This window comes from Petaurus breviceps, unplaced genomic scaffold (genome assembly GCF_028583685.1).
Source record: "Petaurus breviceps papuanus isolate PSGF00001 unplaced genomic scaffold, PetGlider_PUasm1.0 180, whole genome shotgun sequence".
NCBI lineage: Eukaryota > Metazoa > Chordata > Mammalia > Diprotodontia > Petauridae > Petaurus > Petaurus breviceps.
The window spans coordinates 6,623,441-6,630,556 of NW_027185782.1; the positions used below are offsets into that span (position 1 = coordinate 6,623,441).

Sequence of the window (7,116 nt, forward strand, 5' to 3'; positions counted from 1 at the left end):
GGGAGGGAAGGAAAAGAAGGAGGAGGGAAGATAGGGAGGGAAGGGAGAGAGAAGGGAAAGAAAAGGGAGGGAAGGGGAGATAAAGAAAGAAAAGGACTGAAGGAAGACAGGGAGAGAAGGGGAGGGAAGAAAGGAAAGGAAGGAGGAGGAAAGAAAGATGGGAGGGAAGATACAGAAGGAAGGGGGAAAGAAGAAAGGAAAGGAAGATATGGAGGAAAAGAAGGAAAAAAAGGAAGAGAGAAGAAAGGGGAGGGAAGGAAGAAAAGAATGGAGAGGGAAGGAAGAGGAGGGAAGAAAGGAAAGAAAGGGGAGAGAAGGAAGGGGGAGGGAAAGAAGGAAAGGGAATATAGGAAGGGAAAGAAGGAAAGAAAGGGAAGGAAAGATAGGGAAAGAAGGAAAGAAAAGAAGGGGGAGAAAAGGAAAAGAGAGGGAAGATAGGAGAGAAGGAAGGAAAGAAAGGGGAGGGAAGGAAAGGAAGGGGGAAGACAGGAGAGAAGGAAGGAGAGGAAGGAGGAGAGAAGGAAGAGAGAGAGAAGTTAGGGATGGAGAGAAGGAAAGGAAGGGGGAGGGAAGATAGGGAGGGAAGGAAGAAAAGAAAGGAGAGGGATGGAAGGGGGGGAAGATAGGTAAAGAAGGAAGGAAAGAAAGAGGGAGGAAAGGAAGGATGGAAAGGATGGGGGATCGAAAGAAGGGAAAGGGGAGGGAGGGGGGAGGGTAGGAAGCGAAGCAAGAAAGGAAGGGAAAGAAGAGAAGGGAAAAAAGAAGGGAAAGAAGGGGGAAGGGAAAGAAATGAAGAGAGAAGGAATGAGAGAGAGGCAGATATGGGGGGAGGGGTCCGGAGACCCAGGCCCGCGTCTCCTGGGAGCTCGAGGCCTCCTGGGCTCCCTGCCCCAGGGGAGAGTAGATTCAGGACCGGGCCCACTCCGGCCCCCAGGCCGCCCCAGCCCCCAGCCCCCCCCCTCCCCGCCAAGGGAGAGCGGCCCCGCCTCCTGGGGACACCTGCCCCGGTGCTCCCCCCGACCCCTGCCCCGGCTCGCCCCACTCCCCACCTGCCCGGACCCCGCCCCCCAGCCCCGCCCCCGGCTAGGCCCCGCCCCCGGGCCCTCGAGCCCCCCGCCTCTTGGCCCCCGGGGGTCCCGGCCGTGCCGGGCAGGGGCGGGGGCCGGGGGGGGGGGGGGCGGACGCGGGGTCGGGGCCGGGACCGGGCCGGGGCCTCCCCCTAGATCGGCGGCTCCGCCCCGCCCCGCCCGCAGCGTCGGGGGCTCCCTGGGCCGGGCCGGGTCGGACCAGGCGGGCGGGGGTCCTGGGGCAAGACTCACCGCAGGGCGGCGCTGCCGGCCGACCCGGGACGCTCCAGGCTCCGTTCAACGCGGCCGCCACTGCCGTTGCCGCTGCCGCTGCCGCCGCCGCCTATCCCGGTCCCGCGGCCTCCGCCGCCGCGCCGGGGACATTGTCCCTTTAAATCTCTCCCCCGGCCCCCCTCCCGCCCCGCGGCCCGGCCGCTCCGCCCCCCGGCGCGCCGCCGTGACCTCAGCGCGACAGCCCCGTCGTGACGCCATGTTGGGGAGGTCGGGGTCACCCCCCAGTTTCCCCCCCACCCCAGCCGCTGCCGCGGCTTCCCTTTGGGGTAGCGGGGAGAGAAGGGGTGTGGCAGGTAGCACGACGCCATGTTCGGAGTGGCTAGGATATCTGCCGACTTAAAGGGGCCGCAGTCCTTTAGGAGTGCTCCTGGCTCTGGAAGGGACCCTAAGAGATCATCCAACCCTCTCATTTTACGGAGAAGAAAAGTGCAACTCAGAGGAAGGCAAGTGACTAACCCAAGGTCACGAAGCAAGTAAGTGGCCAAGCGGGATTCAAAGCCAAGTCCTTGAGCTTCAGACCCAGCCTCATGGACGCCCCCCTTCCCTGTCTGGGTTTTCTGCGGAGGTTTAAAAAGAGAAACCTGCTGCTCCCTGCTCCCTCCCAACAGTTTTTCCTAAAGCCAAAAATATGGCACCTGTTACAATGACAGCAGAATTGGGGGCGGGGAGAAGCAGAGTAAGGAGAGTCAGACGAGATCTCCATCCTCCTGTGCCTCAGTTTACCCCCCCTCCCCGTAGGAAATCATCCGTGGCACGTGGCAACCAAAAGGTATGGGGTCCCATCCAGGGAGGTGCTCCCACCGCACTCTGCCGGGCTCGGAGCCACATCTCTTGGAGGAAGAAGCCACATCTTGTGGAGGAAGGCAAAGAGGATCCCGAATTTAGAGATGGGGGTGGGGAAGAGATCTCAAGTGTCATCACATCCAAGCGAAGTCGGCAGGCGTTGACCTTACATGCTTCGAGGCTCTGTGTCTGGTGCTGTTCTAAAGGCTTCCGGTACAAACACAAGCCAAAGAAGGGAGATTCTCTGCCCTCGAGGTGCGTACATTCTAAGGGGAAAGAAGACCATCTGAAAAAGCAGCCTGAAAAGTGGTCATTCAGCTGAGCGAGAGCACCAAGATTTGGTTCTCAGTGCTCAGACCCTAGAATAGAGTTTCATTCCACCAGTACCTAGAGAACATGTCACACCAGGAACACTGAAGAAAGGGGGCTGTTTCACCTGGAGAGGAGATCTGAAGGACTGCACACCTTCTCTTCAAGTATTTGAAAGGGTTTCACCAGGAAGCCTGATTCGACTTGTTGCATTTGGCCCCAAAACACATCACTGGGACTATTGAGGGAAGGGGAGGACCAGGGGAAAGTGCAGAGAGGCAGATATAAGTTTAATTTTTGAACATTTTGTGTGTGTGATTTCATTGGTATAGGAAACTCTCCCAAGGAAGAGCTGCATCTATTTTGGAATGTACAGTCTTCACCGATACATTAAGGGACTTGCCCAGGGTCACACAGACAGAATGTATCCAAGGCTGGTTGTGAACCCAGGTCCTCTTAACTCCTAGGCTGTCCCTCTTTATAATTAGTTTCCCTAAAGTCTTTTGAACACCCCCCCCCCTTCACTGATGGAGGTTGTCCAGCAAAGATTAAATGAGCACTCACCAAATACGTGGTAGGTGAATTTTTGTTTAGGCTAAAGATGAAATCAATGACCTCTGAGATCTCTTCTAACTTTGAGATTCTGTGATTCTAAGAACTGTCACCAAGGGAATGTCACTAGGAATTCAAATAAAAAGAAAATTTGATCAGCCCCAGAATGGGTCCCAGTTTATAATGTCTAAATGAGAGGTGGGGAACCTGCAACCTCTAGGCCACATGTGGCCCTCAAGGTCCCCAAGTGCAGCCCTTTGATTGAATCCAAACTTCACAGAACAAATCCCCTTCATAAAAGGATTTGTTCTGTAAAACTTAGACTCAGTCAAAAGGCTGCACCCAAGGCCCTAAAAGGCCACAGGTTCCTCACCCCTGCTTTAGACTCTAATCTGGCAATAGTACCCAGGCCTATCTCTCAGCCCATCCCCTTTCTCATGAGCTCAGAGCTCACTCCTTTGTGGCACCCAAATGAGGAAGGCATATTTTGTAATTCAAAGGGACCTTTTAAGAGATTATTTAGTCCAAGTCCTTCGTTTTACAAACAGGGAAACTAAGGCCTAGGGAAGAACTTGCTCAACTACATACAATTAGTAGAACAAGGAGTCAAACCTAGGTCTGTGGTTCTTCCATTGTACCATCTTCTACCCCAGCTGTGTTCTTGAGGGCATTTAATTCAGAAAACTTTTATCAAATAGCTACTGTACAGACTTCTGTCTTTAATCCACAGCATTATACCTGTAAGTGTGTGGTCAAGATCACCTTTGGTCTCACTGTCATCCCTAATTGAGCTATCCTCCATGAGCCTAAACTCTGAAAGTATCCTCTGAGGTTCCTTTCAGTTCTAGAACTATGACACCATGGTCCTCTCCCTGATCACTATACCCAATCCTTCTATCTCTCCCTCTAATTTACTCTAATTCATCCTTTATTGTGACTTCCAGTCCCTTCATGTTCTCCCATTCCTTCCCTTCACATCGTTGTCATGTTCAATCATACTGTCTTCTGTTCCTGAATCTCTTGCTTCTTTATTTTTGTTAAAAGCCTAGCTCTCAACTACCTCCACCGTCCACTTTCTTTCTCTTGAGCACTGCTGATTGCTACTGGAAAAGGTCTCACAACTCTGTCAACTACTTTCACTACCGAGTTAAGCCATTCAAATTTAAATTTCACTTGGACTCCTACAATTTCGGGGTAACTCTTTGATTTCTTTCTGATTGGCAGTCATAGTTTCCAAACCTTTCCCTTGCCAAGCCTCTTTCCTTGTCCCTTGCTTTCAGTAGAAGACCTCACTTTCTCCTTCATGGAGAAAATAGAGGCTCTCTGTTGACCAACTCCCTCTTCTCCCCTACTCCACACTTCAAAACTCCTCCATCATCCCCGAGTCCCCTTTGTCCCTGATGGCACAAGAAGTGACCCTTCTCCTTGCCAAGGCCAACCCAGTTATTTGTTCTCCTGATCCCATTCCCCCATCTCTTCTGATTGTTCTAGCCCTCTCTTTTCATCTTCAGTCACTCTATTTCCCAGTTTCTTGCTCTTTGCCTACAAACTTGGCCAAATCTCCCCAACTTTAAACCTTTGCCCTTGCTTTCATTCTAAATCTCTCCTCCCTTTTATAGCCAAAATCCATGAGATCTTCCTACTCCTTGCCTTTATTTCCTCATCTCCTGCTCAATTCACAACCCACTGCAATCTGGCTTCTGACTGACACTGAACATAGAGAGCCAGCTCCAAGGTTAGCAAGGATCTGTTAACTGCTAACTGCAATTGCCTTTTCTCAGTCCTCCTGCTGGACCCCTTTGAAACTTATTCAGTGATGCACAATATCATTCTCCAGGCACTGTGCAGAGTAAGCACTGGGGATACAAATATTAGCAGAAAGAAAGATAGTCCCTGCCCTCAAGGAGCTTACATTCTGTTGGGGGGAAAAACATGCATGCGTAGCTATTTATAAGATTGGTACTCGATGAGGCACTCTTCTAGTAACCTCTCTACTGGAAGTATTTAATCTGAGTCGTTAAGGAAGCCAGAGATTCTAAGAAGCTGGTTCTCTTCCTATATGTTAGCTCTTCAGTCTCCTTTTCTGGATCATTATCTTTTCCCCTGCTAACTTGTCCCTTGAGGATCTAGATTCCCAAATCTATACGTTGGTCCAGCCTTAATCTCTGTCGAGAACTGCAGTCCTGCATTGTGTCCCATAGGCATCACTAACTCAACATCTTTCCCCCCCCAAATCTTTCTGTTTCTATTGTAGACAGCACTATCCTTCCATTCACCAAGATTCACAACCTTGGCACATACTTGCCTCTTCTCTCTCCTTATCTGCCAGGTACAGACAGTTATCAGGTCTTGGCTAATATTTCCACAATATCTCTTGCATAATAATAGCAACAACAATAGCATTTATATAGTACTTTAAGGTTTGCAAAGCACTTTACAAATACTATATCAAACTCATAACAACCCCGAAAGGTAGGTGCTATTATTCTTCCCATTTTACAGATGAGTAAATTGAGGTAGACAGAGGTTAAGTGACTTGCCCAGGGTCACACACCTAGTAAGTGTCTGAGACCAGATTTGAACCTATCCTGAATCCAGGTCCAGGGCTCTGACCACTGTCCTACCTAGCCAGATATGCCCTTTCTCTACACTCACAGAGCTTTTGCCCTAATTTAGGCTCTTGACTGGATTACTTTAACGTCCTGCTAATTGGTCTTCCAGCCTTCAGTCTCTAACTCTCTCTAATCCATGTAGATAGCAATTTGATATTCCTAAAACACAGATCTGACCATGGTATTCTCCCACTAAAAAATCTCCAATGGCTCCCAATCTTACCTCTGTGATAAAGCCTGGCTTTAATTGTCTTCACTTTAAATCCCACCAACCTTTCTGGTCTTATTTCGTATTATTCCCCTTCATGCCCTCCATGTTCCAGGTGAGCTAGCCTATTCACTCTTCTTCATGTGTGGCATTCCCGTTGCCCTGTCTACACAGCTGGTCTCCCATCCCTGGAAGACCCACCTTTGTCATTTCCATCTTGCAGCCTGTCAGATTTCCTTCAGAATCTTTCCCAATTCCCCTTAGCTATCAGGTCTCTCTTCCTCCTTAAATTACTTTGTGTGGATTCTATACTTATTTTTTAGCATATGTGTCATAGCTGCTTTGTATCAGGAGATTGAAAGCTCTTGGAGGACAGGCTCCATTTTCCTTGTTAGCTCTGTATCCCCAGTGCCTAGCACAAGGCCTGGCATGGAGTCAGCACTTAATAAATTCATGCTGAATTGTGTCTGGAATCCTCCTTGTATATCTTGGCAGGCTCCCAAAGCACAGGGCTGACTAAAGTACCTCTCCCTCTACTCCATAAACTCCAAGTGTACATCCAGGATCAAATAGAAATGTTTAGCATTTAAAAGTATTTACTACCCAGCCACACTCTATGAACAGACCTCCTGCTGTTCCTTGTATAAGGCCCTCCATTTCCCACCTCTCTGCCTTTGCACTGGCTGTTCCCCTTTCCTGGAAAGTTCTCTCTCCTCATCCCTGCTTTTTAGAGTCTCTGACTTCAAAACTTAGCTTATCCATGTGGTTTGACTTTTCTCAGTCTTCTGGGCTGTTAGAGACTCCCCTCTAAGGTTACCTTCCCTCTTTTTTTATTTATACCTAGTTCTTCACTTACTGTCAACCCCTTAGGCTATAAGCTCCTTGAGGGCAGGGACTGGCTTTTTTTTTTTTAATTTATGGGATAAAACAAGTATTTCCATAACAGTACAATAAAAAAAGATGATTGTACATGAAACTGCAAATCTACTATGCACAATTTGCTATTCCTTTCAAATATAACAAAATTATTGTGTCGGTTTCTTTTTTTTCTTCCTCCCTCCCCATCTCCCTCCCCATAGCAGGCACTGTTTTTGCCTTCCTTGGCCTTCCCAGTTGCTTAACAGTGACTGGCACGGAGTAATCACTTATAGAAACATACATACACACACACATATATATATATATATATATATTTGTCTATTAATTATTGATTGATTGATAATGCCAGGAAAACAAATGCAACTGGTTTAGACAGGGCTCCTGTTACTTCAAAAACTCAAAATAATTCAGT

The 7,116-nt window shown here is 48.9% G+C and overlaps 1 protein-coding gene and 1 long non-coding RNA gene across 10 annotated transcripts in view; one reads left to right on the forward strand and one right to left on the reverse strand.

Moving 5' to 3' along the window:
* The window catches only part of WIZ (WIZ zinc finger), a 45,717-nt gene extending 44,261 nt beyond the window's left edge, over positions 1 to 1,456 (reverse strand). For 7 of the 9 annotated variants that reach the window (XM_069086952.1, XM_069086950.1, XM_069086955.1 and 4 more), the window contains exon 1: positions 1,320 to 1,456. The gene's annotated coding sequence lies outside the window, so the exon portion shown is untranslated. The remainder of the gene's footprint in view (positions 1 to 1,319) is intronic. The other 2 variants (XM_069086957.1, XM_069086956.1) reach the window with 1 other exon arrangement.
* A 71-nt stretch (positions 1,457 to 1,527) lies between these two features.
* Positions 1,528 to 2,757, forward strand: LOC138160312 (uncharacterized). The gene is made up of 2 exons (XR_011168127.1): positions 1,528 to 1,834; positions 2,100 to 2,757. It is a non-coding gene; the product is annotated as an uncharacterized lncRNA (long non-coding RNA).
* The last annotated feature ends 4,359 nt before the right edge of the window (positions 2,758 to 7,116 follow it).